This window comes from Talpa occidentalis, unplaced genomic scaffold (assembly GCF_014898055.3).
Source record: "Talpa occidentalis isolate TD23 unplaced genomic scaffold, MPIMG_talOcc4v2.1 talOcc4.1310, whole genome shotgun sequence".
In the NCBI taxonomy this organism is placed as follows: Eukaryota; Metazoa; Chordata; class Mammalia; order Eulipotyphla; family Talpidae; genus Talpa; species Talpa occidentalis.
Genome location: NW_023601335.1, coordinates 1 through 20887, shown reverse-complemented (window position 1 = coordinate 20887; position 20887 = coordinate 1). Strand labels below are relative to the sequence as shown.

The window sequence follows — 20887 nt, the reverse complement described above, 5'->3', positions numbered from 1 at the left end:
GAAGTGGGGAAAAATAACTTGTCATTCAATCAGTATAGTTTTCATTTATCATATTAAGAGGTTTTAGAGATCTATTTTATAACAATATAAATATACTGAACGTGGCTGATCTGGTTTAAAGCCCTTAACTATTTAAAATGGTTAACATGGTAAATTGTATGTTATATGCTTTTTAGCACAATTTTTAAAGGAGCTGCTTGAATCTTCAACATTGTGTGTGTGCAAGTGTGTGTTTTCTTTTGGCTGAGACAGGTGAGTAAATCACAAAAATCAACACCAAAACTGCCTGAAGGAATAGCAGCCTATAATGGCAACTTTAGTGTAGGTGTTGAAGAGGTGAGGGAATTTGCCCATGGAGATAATATGGCTGCAAGAAATGAAGAACAATCCCTTCTTGTTCACTGCATAGGAAGAATTTACATGCACCAACTGTGGATCAAAGATAGAGCACTTGGTGCCAAGCTATGAGGATAAAAAAATATATCCTCTCCAGGGCAGTAGTCCTCTTTACTTAGGGGAACATGTAAAACTGCTTTTCAAAGGATAACTGATTTTCTATGATTTCCATCAAGGTCAAATTCCACTGTTTCAGTATGCCATGTTAAAAGTTTTAGACATCCATTCCTCCAAAAACTTCTCTCTCAATTTGTCTCACCCTCACCCTCAACACACACACACACACACACACAAAATTCTAAAATTTAGCATCTCGGGAATCTTGACAAGATTTCTGCTTCACCATTGTGATTATATTGCTGGTTACTTTATAATGTAGGGACATTTAATCTGAATAAATGTTCTGCCCATTTTTTTTTTTGTTCTTACTACCCATACTAATGTCAGACTTGCCTGTATTCATTCGATACAATGAGACACAGTCAGCTTGTTCAATGTCTGTGTTTCATTTTGAGTCAAGACAGCGGGCATGAATGTAGATCATTTTCAGTACATAGCACAGGCTAGAATCTTTGAAACAGCAAGTGTTGGTTTGTAAATTACTGCTAGTTAAATCTTTCTGTGTTTATAAAACCTCACCTAAAAATACCAGCGTTTTCTTACTCTCTTTGAAAACAAATTCCACTTTCAGATGAATTAGGTCATAACGCATGGCAGTTTCATGTCGTCTTCCTGCTGAGGAATAGGTGTTCAACAAAACATGACCATTTTCATTCCTCACAGTAAGCCTATAAGAAAGGTATTATCATTATTAACTCTGATTTAGGAGTGATAAAATCAGGATTTAGTGAGATTAAATAGCTTGCTAAAGTTACATAGTAGAAAAAGAACAAAAAATTTTAATCCTTGAAGCACACATTGTGCTTAGTCACTGTTTGGCTGCCCATAAATCCAACACTGAAATCTAGCTTAGCTCATTATTAAACAAAACACCACCACAACCTTCTCAAATCACTACAACCTTCTCAATACATTTTCAGTGCCCAGATGCAATCATTCATTTGTTCATTCATCATTCATTCCATTATTCATTCCATAGGCACTGTTCCAAGAAGTGGGCATACAATTCTGACACACAGGGTCCTCCCCTCATGGAGCTTACAGTCTAGTCCACATTGAAGGGGTCTTATACCAGCACACATGACGAAGCTGCTCCAAGAAGGGCTGCCTTTCATGACAGGGTGAAGGAGACAGCTCAGGACTGAGGTTCACATAAAGGGTGGGTGACATGTTTGTGCTGAATGTGAAGAATGATATTTTTTGTGAAGAATGATATTTCTTCTATTTCTATTTGAACCAATTCACCAAAGTTCTGGGATTTTTCACAAATATTCCAAATATATGTCCTATGGATATAGAGTTAGCCATGTATAGGTAAGTGTGGTGGGTACAAATTTTCCTTTAAATAACATGTACTCTGACCCCTCAAATATTTCCTTCCATAGCTGTGATTAAAATCTTCAAAGGTCATTATAATAGGGAAAAAGTTAGAATGACTAATGAAATGACTTACGAAGATTCTAAATAAAGTGTCTTTACTTTTCTTTTGCCCAAGGTGTTCCACATCCAGCACATGGTCTTGCATAAAATATGTCGCAATTAGAAATAAAGCCAATATCTTGACAAATGGAGATTTATTTTGTCATCACAAGAAACTTACTTTTTCAAAGAAGGTTACAGCCTCCAAGTGGCAAATCCTAAAGGGGCAGGCAGAAACCATTAGTTCATGAGTCTTAAGATCTCAGAATTGCCAACTGGGCAACTTCCATGCCCCATTAAATGTGCAGACTCGAAAATCCTGGATTTGCCCTTGTTTTATTTAATAAGGGTTGATTAGCTTTGCAATTAAGCCATATAGTTCTTAGGCTTTGCTCTGAAAGACTACCCATCTACTTACTGCCACTTAAAAAGTCTTACTTGCAGTATAATAGCCTTTTCCGTTAGTTTCAATTGGAAAGAACAGACAATATCTCACAGCACCATTTAACACAAACTCAGTCTATGAGTACACCAAGGAACAAGCAACCCTCTCAGTCTGCAGTTAATGAATCAAAGTTTAAGACGACAAATTGGCTCGCTGAGGCAAATAGTTAATTAACTTTTAGTCAGAAATATTCATCCTGCTTTCCTGGCATAAACAAGTCTCATAAACTCTGTTTACTTACTCAAGTGTTTTTCTCCTCTTCTACATCCCTAGGCATCATTCAGAGTTCTTAATATATCATGTCAGAGTAGCTTCATAATTTTAATCCAACTTTTTTATGTTTCAGCCTCTAAGACAAAAGTAATACATCTCTTCATCATTAATTTAGGTTCTGTAAATGCTGTAGTAGAAATTTTATTTAAAAAGAAAATGAAAGAAAGCCTTCAACATTAAATTCTGTAGCTCCATGATTTTGGATGCTAATTGAATCAGACTTTGTGTTCTTAAAAACACATTAATTCCAAATGCTGGGTTTGCTCAGGCTGTTTAGCCTGTCAGGTACAGCTGCAGACTAATGGTGCAACAGTGGCTGGCGTGTCCAATTAGCAAAGAGGTTTAACAGCAACCACTCCAGACCCTCTTGCTTCTGGTGCTTTACAGATGTGCTATTTCCTTAAAACAACATTTAAAATATTAGCTAATAAGAGAACTATGTCAACAGCTTTGATGAATATATACCCAAACAGCCATTACATTATATACTCCCTAGCCACTCTACCAAAGTCACCTTTTTCTAATTTTTTCCCCAATTACCAATTATCATGTTTCTTCTGGAGAGAACACTCATACTTTCACAGAGAATGGCATGTATTTGTTATCTTCTGTCACTGGCCTGTGTTTTCTAAAGGAAGGTTGTCTGCCACTGTGAATGCGTGTATTTAACAGCTACTGACACTAAACGCGGCTTACATTTTGTTCTTTGCAGCGTTGCCACAAAGTTTACTTTTTTTCTTGTTCTGTGCCAGGTTTCTGAAACCTCAAGTCATCATCATTTCATGAGATGATTTTTCCAAAAGCAAATTACAGGTTCATGAATTAAGTAAGTGTTGGGGCAGAAATGGTGCTTATTTCAGGAAGTGACTCATTTGTGTGTGTATAAAAGTCATACTAATACCTTCCTACATATATTGAGGGATAAATACTGTGTCCTAGAGAAGGCAAGCTTCAACTGAAAAATAAATTTATTCTTCAAGGTTTATTTGCAAATTATTTTATTTCCCATAACTGAGTTAAACATACATTTATGCAAGTATTTCACTTATGTCACTTATTAACATAGGTAAGCTAAACATTTTTTTCCACGAAACCAAGATTGACATTGTTCAGTTTAATAGACCTATATTGGACTCCTACAAGGAATCAGGTAAAATTCTAAGATCTCAGATATATCGCGATGAATGTGACAGAGTACTGTTCTCAAAGGTCTATGAGGTAATGAGAAATGATTCATTTTTAAGAGAAATCCAATAGAAGCTTTTCCTTTGAAGTCTAAACATGTGCCATCCTTCACTCTTCTGGTTGAGTCCTCATAACTCTCCACTACTACCTGAAACAAAACTCTTACATAGTGTGGTAAGTGCACGGGGTGTTGTCAGTGAAACCAAAACAAACAAACAAACAAAAAATGGCTCCTTCAATGTGAGGAGGAGCGATGAGGATATGAATAAATAAGAAGTTTTCCTTAAGGTGGTTATAGATCAATTAAGTTAAGAAGGGAAGGTAAAATGTAAAAACCACACATTCTCAGAGAGTTGGGGATTCAGACAAACACCATCAACATAACATGGGAACTTGTTAGAAATATAAATTATTGGGTGTGGGTCTGCTACTCCTAAGCGGCCTGTTTGGGCCCCATTTTGTTACCTACTGTTCGAAATCTTAAGCAAGGTTAAAATGACCCATTCAGTTAGGCACAGGAGCACAACCCTACAAGGTGCCTTTCAAATCAAACAAGAGCACAAAGCTGGATCAGGCTGGGAAGGCTATGCATCATGAGGTATGACTGGGAATGGGGGGGGCTGCTGAGGACAGCTGTATTACAAGGGACCCCAAAAGCTGATCAGTGGATCAGTGGAACACCTTGTTGATAAGGGTGAAACCGCTGGGGAACTGGAGCTTAATCTCAATTATAATACCAAGTCATCAAGCAGATGAGAAGTGCCTGGAAGGCAGACTCCCAATCCCTGATACTGCAGATGATAAAGCACTTTTTCTAGTCTCTGCCTCCCTTTTCTCTTTGTCCTCCTTCCTCTCAATTGATTTTGCTTTTCAGCATCATCCTGCATTATGTAGCCTGCCTCAGGACTCCTGACTCCTGTTTATCATCGTGGTGTTGCTCGATGCAACAGCTGGGCTCTACCCCAGTTTCCAAATCAAAATCTCTGAGAGCAAGAGCCAGCAAGCTGAGTTTCACCAAGCCCTGAGTTGATTCTGATACAGGCTGAAGTTTGAAATACACCATATCAAGTCATGTTTTCAGGCAGTAGAGCGAGGGGTGGGGGGGGGGACTGATGTTTCTCCAGGGATGAATTACTTAAGCAAGCACTTATAGCAGTTTAGTCAATATCCCAGCAGCTCTGAGTACTGGTTGCTAACAGCTCACAGTGGCACTTGACTTCTTGGCAATTGGTCTCAACCTAAGGAAAGTGACTCATGTGGGAATACTTGACAGCTAGCGCCTTCCCAAAAGAGGCCACTGTCAAGGATGGACTGATTAGGAGATATAAAAGGTAGAAAAACTGGGAGATGTAATGCATGCTTCAGAGATCACCAGCATTATCATTTGACCATCCATCTTTTACAGCTTCTTTCCCTGTCCTATCCTGCTCCCCTTACTGCATCCCAGGTTTCTCCTGAAAGCACTTTCTTACTCAATCATGGAATCTTCATCTCAGGCCATTTCTAGAGGTACACAGCATACGAATGCCTAGAGAACTACAGGGGGTTTGCATTGATGTAACAAAGTATAAGTCTAAGTGTGGTGAGAGAAAGCTGGACGAGTAGGGGAACCAGTCTATGGGGTGCAACAACCCATAAAAGCATCAAAATTCACTGAGAGAAATGGAGAAGATGAAACCTCAATACATACAAATATTGACATGGATGGCTAGAAAGAAAATCAATCAGATTACCATCTTGGAAAGACTGTTTTGCATTTATAATAAATAATCACATTCCATCTGTCATCAAGCACTGGAAATAAGGAGCCTTCTAGATCCAAGCCACAGGGTCAGGGGCTGTGTAATCATGGATAGAGACAAATTCTGACAGATCTGGAAGGGAAAGAAGGGTGGCAAATGAAGGGCTGGGGTAATCCTCTAAGGGGTAGGAGATTGTGAGGAAATAGACATGGGTCTGGAGAAATGATGGCGACCAAAGGAATGAGATTCAATAAGGGTCAGTCTTGTATTTCTTTCTTCCCTTCTGTTTTCTTCAGCTACTTCTTTCTTTGTCCCACGGAGCACCTGCTAGGACACTTACTAGGGCACATTTCCAATCTAGGCGAGCTCAACAATATCTATTTCCTTTCCACTCACAATGAGGAGTTGTAGCCAGGGTGTCTTTCCAACTTATTCCAGTGCCCTATGGGAATCCATCAACACTCCAAGCATCTCCACTTCTGTCACTCAAGAAAGTACACAGATCTTTAGAGAGTGTTCTTAAGAGTTGTTATTGTTGTTATTTTTCTCCTGTTAGCTCAGTAGAAAAAACACATCAGGGAGATACACTAGATTGTGTTGTAACATTTTGATTGTGTGTCTCCCCAGACAGTAAATCTGGCACAACAACAATCCTGTTTCTTTGGGTCCACACTGCTCCCTTCTCAAGTTCTCCACCACAAGTTCCACCAAAAAAGGAGGTCTCTTTCCCTTTCACTCTATTCTGAACACACAACTGGAGATTTCACAGCTCTCATGCTGCTATCTATAGAGAGACTGGGCTTCCCCAGACTATGCACAGCTCTGGGAACAATGGGAGTAAGGAGGTGGAGGAAAACATTGCTTGATTGCTGGATTTAGCAGTGTCTGAAGTCAAGTCTACCTTTGATTTTTCAATATTGTAAAATGTTAAATTTCCTTCTTTTTCCTTCAAACCATTTTGAAGCAGTTTTTCTATCCCTTTCAACAGAGTCTTAAATGACATAAGAAGCCTTATATGTTTTCAAAAAGTAAATAAGACTGAATCTTATCTTTCTCCAGATGTCACTCACTTTTTTGCTGAAGGACCTTTAAATGCCTTCATCTTCATTCTTTCATCTATATACAGTATTTCTAAAAGTGTGTTTCAAGGAAAATTAGGTTGGTATACCGAGCCATACAAGATGTAAAAGGTTAAAAATGCTCCAAGGTCACATAAATGTGGAAATTACTTCCTTCCACAAAGTTAAATTGCTTTCTCTAAGGCAGGACTTTTTTAGCATTTAACCTATGAGTCATGTACTGCATCTCCAAGGGATAGTAAGAAAATCTTTAACTACCCCAGGGGTTTGGCTGTGGAAATCTTAATTTCATTGATTAACTATGGGACAAGATTACGTTAAACATATTTCAGAAAATGAAGATTCAGATGGGATTTGAGACTTTTTATTCCAAATCACTTAGCATTTTAGGGATCCTTTGACTTGTACATCCGGGTCTTTAGATCATTCCATCTGGTGCACCTTAGAAGGAAATTATGTGACAAGTTTGGAGAACAAGGTAAAGGAGAATACTGGCCAAAAAAAAGAAGGATAAATAAGTGTGCTTCCCACCTCCCCAAAGGGGACAAGGTTTCCTCACCTTTGGAGAAATTATAGGTTTCCGATGTAATATGGTCACATTAATCTCCATCACATCACATGATGTACATTTGTTAAAAGGCAAGGTGAATAGATCCATGAAAATTTCTGAAACACATTAATTTAAAAAGAATAAAAGCCTCACTACCCACAATATGGCAAAAACCTCACCAGTTAATTATCTTGAATACACCTGAGCAGAACAGATTTTAGAAAGTCACTTCCAAAATGTTGGCTATAGTTCCTGTAAAGTTTTTGATGGGTTTTTAATGTTTTAAAAATCTGACAACTGTTCCTGAAAATGAAATACTCTGTCAGCAAGCTACAGTTAACTTATTTCAATAAATAGGTAACTTGATCTTGTAGAAAACAGTTGTAAGCCTTTGCTGACATTTGAATAAAAAGAAAAACTGGGTGATTTGTGGTTGGGGAGGATCAAATCTTGCATAGGATCTCAAGTGCTCCGGAAGTAAGGGAGGGATTGGATACACCAGAGCAGACTGTTCTGTTGTCTCTAGTATAAAGGGTCAAATTACAAAATTTCCACTTTACCACATGACTTAGAGAAAAAGGCCACAATATGGAAATTTGATTCCTTTGTGTGGCCTCTTGCAAGTACTTTAAGGAGACATGTCGTGTAGAATTTTTCTTTGGCCCTCACCCTTGCAATAAGAAATGTTCTTATTGTGAACAACACGGAATTCAGACATTTTCGTCCAAGAACTTTTAGGCCAAGACAACCCCTCCTCGAACAGTTGATGCAACCAGCAGTTTGCTGAAACAGAACAGAAATGGTTCCGTTTTTCCCTAGTCTTCGTATGCCCAGCTGTCTGTTTATCCACTCTCTGCCGCTTGGACATACAAATATAAACAACAGCTGGTCAGGAAAACAGATATCAATGTAACATTTTAAAATACAAAGATTTAATTCAAGAAATTGCTTACAGCAAGTGTTGGACAACTAAGAGAGGAAAGTGGGGCTCCGCGGTAGCCCAAGTTGGAAGCAGTTGCCACCCTAAAACTCAAAGAACAGGGGGAAGAGAAGGGGTTAAAAACATAAGCACGTGGCCCAGAAGCATGTGGAGTTGTCCTCAGGCCTTTGAGGAGAGGGCACACCATTGGCCATGACGGGTACCTCTCAGTGGGTAGGAAGACACTGGATTTTTAGAGGTATGGAAGTTATTAGAGACTGGAATTAATTTTTACTAATTTTTACTGCTGGGACCCCACACTGCCACTGGACTCACACTGCAGGAACAGATGAAATGGGAGAAGTATTTCTCTCTTCCTCCCATTTCCCAACTTCTGTATAGTCATCCTTTCGACCAATTCTAAAAAGAGAGCCACCGTAACAAAGGGTCTTGAAAATAAAGTTTGCAGAGTCCTGCAGCAGTGTCACATAATTGTGCATAGGGAAGTTGACCAGAGTGGAGCTAAAATAGGTAAAGAGCCAGTCCTGCACCAAACTGCCTCTTCCCTCTACAGCTAGTTCCAGATTCTTTTCTCCACCCTCCTAGCACAAATATAACCAAAAATGCTACAAGTCAATATCATCAGGACTCTTGCTGAGGACCAAGCAGGAAATGATTTTGTCCTGGGTCACAATGCTGGTGTCCTTCCCCTAAAGAAAAGATGACTGACTCTGGGCAAATTTCATAAAATCAGTGACATTAGTTTTCCTGTGCTGGAATAATTAAATCTGTCTTAGAAGAGAGGATCACATATACAAATAGAACATCTGAATAAAGGGCTTAGCACCATACCAGTCCCAGCAGACACACAGTAAATATTAGTTGACTTAATTGGTTTCCTCCCTATTCCTCATTCTTTCTTGTGGGATAAAAAGATTTGTTCCTTGTTACTAGAATTTCAAGCATCAGTCAGCACCCGTGAGGCAGGAAAATATTTCCTTTTAGCTACAGAGATTTTACTAGTCCAGAAGGTCAGTTTCTACCAAGTTCCAAAACAGAGAAAAGCAAATTGCTTACATGGATGAATTTACTGTAAGAATACATGGGAGACAGAAAAGAAGGTCTTTCAGGAAAAAATTTCTGCTTGGGAATGTGAGGCAAACTTCGACCAGGAAATTCTGCCTAACTTTGTGAGGAACAAGAAACTTGTCTTTGCTTAACTGGCATTTATGTTTCCCCGAAAGTATGACTCTGAAAAACTTCCTTTGTCTTACTAAATATGAAGTATTGCTATTGAGCAGAGTTCACACAAAATCACCTCAAAGATTATTGATTTCTGAAACCCAATCTAGATTTGATTAATTCACCATGCTAAGCTAAGAAGTTTCAAAGAGAAAGACCCTCTCCTATCTATTCACCACCCAAGACAAACAGCAATCTAGGCATTGCCCCACAAACAAGAGCTCACTGGCTCTTTCCTTCTATTCTGATATAAAGAAATTCTTTCTTATTCTTCTTCATAATTTCCCCATCCTCAAAACAGCTGTCATTTTGAACAGACTTCATGAAGCTGAGCAGCAGGACACCAAGAGTCCATCACGGTAAGTGGATTCCTAGGATAGAAGATACCTGTGTTTCAACCATGTCATTAAGTGGATCTCAGAAGTGGGGAACAATGGAAGGAGGAAGAGCGAGTGCCTAGATTTCTAACTGAACAATTAAGTGAATGGGATATTATCAATGGAAATGGGGAAAACAGGGCTAATTTGTGATGAGTTGGTGGTAGGAAAGTTGAAGGTGCTTGTGGAGTATCCAAAGGCATGCTTAGGCTTGACATAGAGATAATAGCTGAAAACCAGAAAATAAAAGAAGTGGTTTCTTTTGTTCAATTTTCAGTGTAACGAGTCCTAAACCTTTTGGTGCCATAGAGCACTTTGAGCATAGAATGACAGCTAAAGACTCTCTTTTTCAGAAAAGAAAAATATACAGATGTATGTACAGTTAAATCAGCTATGTATTTTTGGAAGATTTTTTGAATTCCCAGGTCAATTTCCACTGCCCTACCACATCTAGCAAAATATATACAAATGAGCAAAGTCCAGGCACTGAATCTATATGGTATTAGAACTTAGTATTTTCTCCTCTTAGAGTTCACCTTCTTCCCCACCCCCAAGCAAGCTAAAATTCTACATATGCCAAATAGCTCTTTGCCCAGCAATCCTTTGTAAGATAATGAGAAACAAAACAAGGCAATGCAATGATAAGTTTCTAACCATTGCTAATAAGAAAATGACCCAAAGGTGTTCATTTTCTCAATTCCAGTAATGCTCATTTTCTTGTTGGATAGGCAAGTGTTCCAGAGAAAACCTGGAGGCTGATTGTATGTATCCTGGCATATACAGTGCACCACGAGCCCAGAGGCAGCAGCTAGCAATTATATTCCACTGATTAATGTGCAATCGTAAATTTACAGGCTTGATGGTCCAAAAAGGCTCCCTGCTATGTGAAATAATGAATAGGAAATTGTCAAAATAATTAGCCAAGTCAGACCTCACTAAGTCTACCTGTGAGTTGAAAGTAATGAAACAAACAACAACAACAAAAAAAAAAATGCCTGTCCTTTTAATAGAAATAGAGTTTGGAAGATGGAGTATGAAGAAGAATGGCAGAGGAAAATTTTCCTTTTTATTATTGTTGCTTCATTCAATTCACTGGCCATAGTGTCTGTGTTGAAAATAGTGTTGCACCCCTCAGATTCACCTTCAGGGTTCCAGGACTTATTCCTGTTACACCAGCTATTAGAAGTTCTGCTTTCTCTGCAGTCAACGTGCAGAATTTGCCTTCGTCTGGAGAAAGCTGCATTGTCCAACGTCAAGGAGAGGGACAGCTCACATCCAATGGCTGGTCAATGCCAGATTATAAAACCTGACTCCTCACATCACATCAAGACACAAATTTGAAGGATCAGCCCATCTTCAAAGCTTCCTATGAGCCTGAGGCCTTGACTGAGACTGATCACAGACAAACCTTTCTCTCTACCCACTCCTAGCTTTTTCACACAGAACACTCCCTAATAAACTTCCTGCACATTTGTCATCTAAGTCTGCTTCCCAGCGAATCCAGCTTGCAGGAGTGTCAAATCGCTTCAGTGTCAAAGTCACCACAAAGAAATATCCTTGACACAAGGAACGGTCTATTCAATTTAAGTTTAACACATATTTTATTATACCTACTGTGTGCAAGGCAAGTCTAGGACTACATCAAAGTAAATTTTTCCTAGAGATTTTTCTTTGGGGATTGTTCAGTGGTGTTGTTTGTTGTATTTTGTTTGGTTTGGTGTTGTGAATGAAAAATACATACACACTTAAGGTAATTCTTCTGAGCAAATTCATCTCCTTTTTTTCAAAGTCTAAGCTGGCAAAATAATACAGGCTTTCAAAAAATATCCCAGTGGTGAAACTGTTTGAGATAAAAGTAAATAATATGCTTATGTTACAATACGGAGTACATAATTATATGTACAGCTTGATGATAGACTCAGATAGAGCGGAAAGAGGCATTAAAGACTTGATAGGATATAGCTCTATCTGGAGTTTCATGATATGGCATCAACACAATAAAGCCACCACTATTATTATAACTCAAACCTATGAGTTTTAAAAAGAAACTATTTTCAAATAAATATAAAGAAAAGTAGATCTATAATTCAATGTTTGTCTTCAGAAAGCCAGGTTGCTATAGCAATGGTTGCAATAAGTAACATTGATATGGGAATTTCCTGTGAGAAAATCTTTCTCTAAAATTGTATCTCTGCTCAATATTCACAGTGGCAATGTGATATTAGTGTTATCTTTTATTTTACAAAGGAGGAAACGGCTTCTAGCTGTGGTCTGAATCTTACAGCCTCAGAAAACTTTCTTATTCAAATACTTCTGTCAGCAATAGTTTCTTCTCCTCAATATTAACAGAGTGGCATAGTCAATAAGGAGATAAAATATCAAGATAGAGAAGAAAATTGTAGGAGAAGAAGAAGGAGGGAGAAGAAAGGGCACAAAATGAACTGTCAGAAACAGTCAGATTAGGTCAAGCCAATTGCAATAGCTGGTATTCACTGGTTTTTTGCTTATAAAAATGCTAAAAAAGGGCCTCCTTGGTGGCACAAGGGGTTAAGTGTCATCACTATGAAGCTATCGCCAGTCACTGCAGCATGAGTTTGATCCCTGCCAGGGAGCCACCCACCTAATGCAGCAGACCCCCGCCAGAGAGCCACCCACATGGCACAGCAGACCTCTCCTGTCTCTCCCACTGCTCCCCTCAGCAGTGTATTTCAGTCAATCTGCCTGTTCAGTTCCCCACTCTGTCTCTGGTGAATCCTCTCACCCCCTGCACCTCTAGCATACCCCAGTTCTTGTATGCATAAATAAATAATTTTTTTTAAAAATGCTAAAAGAATAGAAAGTGGACAATGGGTGGTGGAGAAGGAGAACAAAAAGAAAAGGAAGAGGGAGGAAAAGAAAACTCCCTTTTGTTAGTCCAGAGCATTTATTTACAACATGCCAGACTTTTGGTGTCTGCAAACACACTGCACTAAAACAAAAGGTGGGGTGAATTGAGGGGATGAGGCAGAGAAAGATCTGGGATGTTGAGTCTCATTTGCCAAATAGAGTCTTCACCTAAATTGAAAATTGATTCTAAGTGTTGGGAAACTAAAGTTTAAGATATTTCCAATTTGAAAAATAATAAGATAACCAGTGAAGCAAAATAAAAATGCATTTGATAATGAAGTAATTAAATAAGTGGCTCGATTAATGTACCAATTTGTGAAACTTAAAAAACAGTAATCTTTAAAATTATTTTAAGCACAATCTGAAGCTTGGTAGAATTTTAGCTCATGCTTCTTTTGATAGTCTCTCAAAGCTCCTTGGCTCCACCTAGTGTCAACTAGTCAAAACTGACACATAAAAGGACAAACACCATGATAGAACCTCACTACTGGTTTCTTCTTTTCCTTAAAAAAACAAGCTCCCACCTGGCAAATTATTGGCTTCCTCCCCATAAATAGAAGCTAAAAATTTAACTCATCACAAACCTCAAGGGTTTATGACAACTATTTGTGACTGGATATGTTTATATACTCATATCTTGAAACAAATGCACCCCAAACACAATTTATTGATTCATTCCCCAGACCTTCTGGAACACCCCTTTGTACCAGGCACTGTTCAATGGGTTGGGGACAGGAAATAATACCTACGGTTGTGGTGGAAGAGAGGAAATAAGTAAAGAAATTCAATAGACTGTAATAGGAATTGATAGTCTGAATGAACGCTTTAGAGGTTAATAGGAGTGTCTCTCTGTTTTGGTTAATGTCTCTTTTGCTGTGCAGAAGCTTTTTAGTTTGATGTAATCCCAGGTATTTATCTTTTCCCTGACTTTCTTTGCTTTGGGTGATGAATCTTTACAGATGTTATTGTGGGGCCTCCCTGGTGGCGCAGCGGGTTGTGCCCAGCGTTGTGAAGCTGTCCATAACCTCTGCAATGTGGGTTCGATTCCTGGCAGGCAAGGGAGATTCCCACATGGCACAGCAGACCTCTCCTGTCGTGCCCGTTGCTCCCCTCAGCAGTGTATTTCGGTCCTTCTGCTTATTCTATTCCCTGCTCTGTCTCTGGTGAATCCTCTCACCCTACCACACCTCTGGCCTGTACCCCAGCTCTTGCATAAAAATAAATATTTTTAAAAAACGGTTATTGTGATGTATGTCTTGCAGTGTTTTACCTATATTTTCTTCTATATATTTTATGGTTTCAGGTCTTATGTCCAGTTCTTTTATCCATTTTGAGTTGATTTTATGCATAGTGAAAGGTAGTGGTCTAGTTTCATTTTTTGCATGTGGTGGTCCAGTTTTCCCAGCAAAGACAAACTCATGCCATTCACAGCAATGTGGATGGAACTAGAAGGAATTATGCTCAGTGAAATAAGTCAGAAAGAGAAAGAAAAATATCGGATGGCTTCACTTTTAGCAGGAATACATCAGTGTAAAAAAATAATAACAGTACAAAACAAAATTGGACAATTATAAATCAGAAACATACTGCAGGGGAAGAGGCAGGAGAGGGATCAGAGGGAGGGAGGGAGGAGCAAAGGGGACTGAGGTGATGTGCACAGGTGCATTGGTGAAGGAAACTCTATGGAGACTACACCTGAGGGGTGGGGGAAGCAAATATTGTTTAAAAATGAACAATGACGTAAAAATAAATATATATATATATAAAATTTAAAAAGAGCTTAATAGGAGGTATCCAAATGCAAAATCAAGGGAAAAAGCACCCAGTACAGAATTAACGGCCTGTGTTAATCTTGTGAGCACAGAAGCGAAGCCCCTTGAGATGCTGAGTATCAAAGCGGCCGCTGAGAGGCGCAAAGGTTAAGCAGCAGACTCTGAAGCCTGACTGGGCTGGTTGAATCTTGATCCTCCTATTCTACTTCTCTGTGCCTTGGTTTTCATGTTCTTCAAGCTGGGATAATCACAATACCTCCCACATGCAGGAAGTGTGACGATGAAGGAAGTTAATACATGGTCTACACTACGAGAGCCTGGCACACAGGGAGCGTGCAGCACAGCACATCCTGACTAAATATTTCTCCTGCAGTGTACATGATCCTGGGGAAAGGAAGGCAGTCACTAGATGATACACAAATGGTTTTACTTTATGCACAAATAGCAGCTGAGACTCCTCTTTCCCTCCACACACATGTGCTCTAGTGGAGTCAGCCAGGAACTTTCCCCACCAGACATTTAATTCCTTTATTTATTTATATTTTTTTGAGAGGGAGGGAGAGGGACCAATACAGGTGAGGGAATGTGTTCTTACACAAGGGACTATGGTGATGGTACACGGGTGAATTGGTAATGGGAATTTTGCAGGGACTACACTTGAGAGGAGAAAGCACACATTGTACAAAAAGGAAGAATGATGTAAAATATATATTAAATTAAATTTTAAAAATACAAAATAAAAAAAAAACTAAATAAATAAATAAATACCAGATCCTGGCTTAAGTTTCCCAAAAATAATTAAATCAATAATTCCTTCATCTACGGACACAGGGAGACTGGACAGCCAGATGCTTCACAGGTCATCTCCTTCTCCTTTCAACCACAGCATGAGCAGAAATGTTGCTGGTATATCTCTCCAGCTCATAAGGTGACTAGGCACTCTGTGGAGAATAAGTCTCACAGTCTCAGAGTGAGGGGGTCCCAGCAGCCTCCTCCATGTCAGTTCAGAAGGCAGTTGACAGAGTGGACAGAAAAGTGTGAGAGAAAGTTCATGGGTCAGGGGAATGATCTTTTTTACTTGTGTGCCTTCTCTTTCTGATGTGTTTTGCATATCTTGACACATTCTTGACCTCTATGAAGCAGGGCACTTAGGAGGAAAATAATGAAGAGGAGAAAAAGAACAGGTAAAAGAAGAAGTAGAGGACAGAAGTTAAAATTTATTGTGCATATGTCCTAAGCATTTTGTATGTACTAAGTATTTCATTAGCTCTATGTTATTATTATTCACATCTTACAAATGAGAAAAGAAACTAAGGCCCAATGGATATTAAACAATTTAACCAAAGTCACTCAGCTAATAAGTGATGAAGTTACAATGCTAACACACCCTAACCAACACACTGACCATCTTCAGCATACCCTTCATCCTCCATAGATTTTCATCATGATGGGCCAACAGGCTCGCCTACTGCATGAGGTGTTCCTCAAACCTTCTCTTTGGGCCTCACTGGTGGCACAAGGGGTTAAGATGCAACCTATGAAGCTATCTGCAGCCACTACAGCACGAGTTCGATCATCATCCAGGGAGCTACCCACATGGCACGGCAGACATCTCCTGACTCGCCTGCTGTTCAGTCAGTCTGCCTGTTCTGTTCCCCACTCTGTCTCTGGTGAATTCTCTCATCTCCCCCACCCCACATCTCTGGCCTACACCCCAGCTCTTGTATGCATAAATAAATAAAATGAATCTTTTAAAAAATGAGGTCTATTAGTGTCAAATAAACAAGGAGCTCATAAGCAAACAACCTTGTTGGGCCTCCCCTGGTGGTGCAGTGGTTGAGCGCTGGGTTGCAAGGCTGCCCACAGCCTCTGCAGCGCCAGTTTGATCCCGAGCCACATGGCAAGGGGAAAGAAAGAAAGAAGGAAGGAAGGAAGAAAGAAAGAAAGAGGAGAAGAGAGAGAGAGAGAGAGAGAGAGAGAGAGAGAGAAAGAGAGAAAGAGAGAAAGAGAGAAAGAGAGAAAGAGAGAAAGAGAGAAAGAGAGAAAGAGAGAAAGAGAGAAAGAGAGAAAGAGAGAAAGAGAGAAAGAGAGAAAGAAACCACCGTGAAACAGCCCAAGGTAACTGTGTTTGCAAGCTTTGAGAGGTGGGAAGATAGGATTGGGGTTGGGCTGCAGATAGGATTGCAGCTTGCGCTTCACCCAGCCAGAAAACAATTTTGGCTTCAGGCTGCAAGTGGGAAGGTGTTGAGGAAAAAGAAGTTCCCTGCCTTTACTACATTCTGAAGTTTCTTTCAGAAATTTCAATAAACTGCCACTAGGTGTCCTCAAAGTAAAAATAATAACGGGGAAAAGTACTTCGTCACTTTTAAGAACTAAATTGACTAACTTTGGATTCCCGGACTCTCCTGCCTCTAACAGTCAGTAGTTAAACCTGAACACCCGACCTCTGGAAAGGAAATGGAGTCCTACAAGAAAAAGGACACTTAAGTTGTTCATTTTTGTCCTTAATTAGGAGTTGTATTACTCTGTCAGTAAGGCAGGCCAACATCGCTTCAAATGGACAGCAGAAAATTTTTCTCACCAAAACTCACCAGTCATCCTGGAATCAGGACACCAGGGGTCATCTGGCCTCTAGCCCTGAGCTACTCAGCATTTCAAAAACCAACTGCTCTGGCAGATCTTTTAACATCAGAATATCTTAAAATTTAAATTGAATTGCAGCAATTGCCTTTTCCAGGACAGCAGCTGCAACAGTCTTTTGTTTACTTAGTTATGACATCAGCAAATAGAAAAACACAATTGAGTCAAGATCATCCCCAGTTAGTCTTTTAAGTAAACACAGACCGGACCTCCCTTCTCTGCTGGTCTCTGCAGGCTCAGGGCCCCCCTCCCTTCACCCGTTCCCTGCTCCCCAGTCCCCAACTCCCTTCCAGTTCTTTTTCCTCCTTTGCTTCTACTCTTTCTTTGCATCCCTCTTTCTAAAATTTTTAAAATTTGTTAGTTGTTGACATGTCTAGATAACCCTGGGGGTATATTTTTACTACTCCATACTCCTCCATCCTTCAGTCAGCCTCTATCAAATCTTGGTGCCCAAGTTCTAGCCTCTTCCTTTTTTTTTTTAATTTTATATATTTTTTATATCATTTTTCATTTTTGCACAGTGTATGCACTTTCATCTTTGTTATAGTCCTCATACAATTCCCACCTCCCTTGTTTTGATCCTACTCTCTCCTTCTCCCCTGCCCCCCCTCAGTTGTCTCTGGCTTATAGTTGCCTGTTGGTTTTGATTTTTACTTTATTATAATTAGTCGCTTCCTTCCCCCATGTTTTCCCCTCCCCCATTCCCTCTAGTAAACAGTATATTTTTCACTAGATCCAATAATTGTTTTTGTTTTTTGCAAATATATTTTTAATTGTTTATATTCCATAGATAAGTAAAACCATCTGGTGTCTTTCTTTTGCATTTTCATTTATTTCTCTTAACATACTCACCTCAAGGTCCATCCATTTTGTCCCCAAAGGCACAATTTCATCCTTTTTATACCTGCATACTAATCCACTGAGTGTATATGCCAGAATTCCTCAATCCAGTCATCTGTTTTGGGGTACTTAGTTTGCTTCCATGACTTGGCAACTGTGGACAGTGCTGCCATGAACATAGAAAAACATAAGTTTCTCAGTATTAGCATTTTCATGTCCTTTGCTAAATACCAAGCAGAGGTTTTGCGAGATCACATAAGATTTCTTTTTTTTAAACAATTTTTTTTAAGATTTATTTTATTTATACAAGAGGGGGATACAGGTCAGATGTGCGGGAGGGGAGCGGATCCACCGGAGACAGAGCAGGGAACAGAACAGGCAGAATGACTGAAATACACCACTGAGGGGAGCAGCAGGAGAGACAGGAAAGGTCTGCTCACCATGTGGGTTGCTCCGAGGCCGGCGCTGCAGAGGCTATGGACAGCTTCACAGCGCTGTGCTCAACCACCTGCGCCACCAGGGAGGCCCTGGATCACATAGATTTCTATTTTTGTTTTTTAAGGTCTCTCTATACCATTTTCCACACTGCACCAAATTACATTCACACCAACAGTGGATTAGGGTTCTTTTTCCCCATATCCTCACCAATATTTGTTGTTTTTATTCATTTTGATACAAGCTCTTCTCATAGGGACAAGATGATATCTCATTATTGTTTTGATTTGCATTTCCCTATAATAAACAACACTGAACAATTTTTCATGTGCCTATAGGCCATCTGAGTGTCTTGCTGTTTTAAAAAAAAAAAGTCTATTTAGGTCCTTTGCACATTTTTTTACTGGGCTGCCGGTTTTTTGTTGTTGTTGAATTGTACTAGCATTTTATATACATACGTATTTCCTTGCATACACCAGAGGTGGAATACTCAGTGACCTAGGCTGTTTCCATGCCCACATCACACGTCTTCACTCCCTTTCTGAAAAGTCCCTCCAGTGAAAATCACCACACTCTGTAGGGCCATGGAGGGCTGCCCTCTTTTGTTCTGCAGGGGCATCTACTTTCCCGGTTGCACCCCCTTCCTGTCCTCCATTTCCTTCCCTGCAGTGAGCCCCCAACCTTAGTATAAGTCCTCTGATGAGTCTCCCCTTGGCAGGGGCCTTGAGCAAGCCAGGGCTACAACTGTAGCCAGAAGGCAACCCTCAATTAAAGACTTCCGGCAGGGAACCTCTTCCCAAAAAAGATTCCACCGAGTGAAAACAGACTTCAAAGTTATGGCACAAGATGAGTTGATTCTAAGATGGAAACAATATGAAATACATGTGCACGTTTTGGAGGTCAAGTGCACAGATCTTAACTCTTATGATGTAACTGGCTTAAGGGAGTCTGAAGGAAAACTAAAGCACCAACAGTTATGAGTCTGCACTCAGGGAAAACATCGAACTGAGCAGCAAGAATGCCAAGACTATATTACTCAAATCCAGGCCTCACACAAGTCCAGCAGCCCAGAGTTACACAGTTGAGATCTACAAAATAGATCCAACCATCAACTTGTCTTTCCTAAAAATGAGTGAGGAACTATAACACACTAAAGACAAACTGGAACAAATCCAAAATGACCTGAGTGCCTGGGAGTTTACGCCTGATAGTCAAACAGGAAAAAGTTACTGATAAAGGGTTGAATGCTTATCCAAGAGAATCAAGAACTTGGATGGCAGCTTGATGAATTATACAACTTGAAGTAGAGTAAGCTTAACAGAAGAAAACCAGTGAGAAGCTTAAAAGTGGTCAGAATGAACTGAATGACTTCATCATTCAACTTGATGAAAAAGTAGAGGGTATGCAGGGTGCCATCCCAGTTTTTTGCCAACAGTTGCAGAAGATGTGCCAGCACCTGATGCAGTATCAACTGCCATGGCCTCGAGCCTCAACCCCAGATCGCAGAGGGACGACATCTTCTAAACTGGTAGGACAGGCAGAGGCCACATGTAAGGACTAAAGTTGTGTCTGTCCAGTGGACCAAGTAATGACTGTTCCCATTGGCAGAAAACATCTGGGTTTGGATTTCTCAAGGAAGGGGACACAACCGAAGATGACTTTCCTTCTCTGGGAATGGTCATAAGGCCTCCAGCAGCGCAGAGGAGAGAGCTGGCAGAGGAGGTGGTCTTTACAGAGACCATCTCAGTGCGGGTAAGAAATGTGGACTCTCTCACGGGCAGTAAAAACTCTCACATGCCACTCAGATGACACATCTTCAATTATGAGCCTCAAGAGGAGAGATTAGTGAGTGGAAAAGGAAATCACACTGCAGGTCCCCACCATGTTCAGAATGACTTGAATTCAAGTGTAAATGTACTGGGTTCAATCTTGTAATATTCCCAGCAATTTTTTATAAGGTCATTTAATTTTCACTACTGAAAGCTGCACTCATTGATGAAGTCCTCTAGTAGTTGCACATTAGATACATTTGTCCACCAGACATTTGTGTATTTTCTGGTTAATGACTAAAAGTTTCAGAAATTTGTGCACAGTTACTCAGCTTTTATAATTTGTTGTATCCTGTTATTGTATATTACTCTGTGACTCTGGTATACCTTACCTGTACTGACCAAATCTAATTAAACATTTTTTGTAACTCAAAAAAAAAAAGTACTCCATGGGGAAGTCCTGAGATTCTGGACTTGAGTCAGGGAACTTCCAAGTCTTCCTTTCAACTAATACTCTTCCTTATTGTTGTGTTTATGGAGAAAGTGACCCAAACCTCGAGCCAATGAGTTGTGGGTGAGTACCCATTGGTTCCCTCTGTTAGCCATTTTTATACACACACATAAAATCAAGTTCATGGCCATGATCTTGTGTACATTCAATTTAAGTCAATGTCATGACTTTACAGAATAAGAAAAAGAAAAAGAAAAACAGAAGAGGAAAGAGGGAAAAGATTAGAAAACTGGTGTCTCTATCTGCACCTGCCCAATAATTTGGAAGGAAAACTAGGCCACCAGGCT

General features: G+C 39.8%; 1 pseudogene; it reads left to right on the top strand.

Annotated features, from left to right (window-relative positions):
- Positions 1-8341: 8341 nt before the first annotated feature.
- On the top strand, positions 8342-20255 carry LOC119243934 (pre-mRNA-splicing regulator WTAP-like; annotated as a pseudogene).
- The last annotated feature ends 632 nt before the right edge of the window (positions 20256-20887 follow it).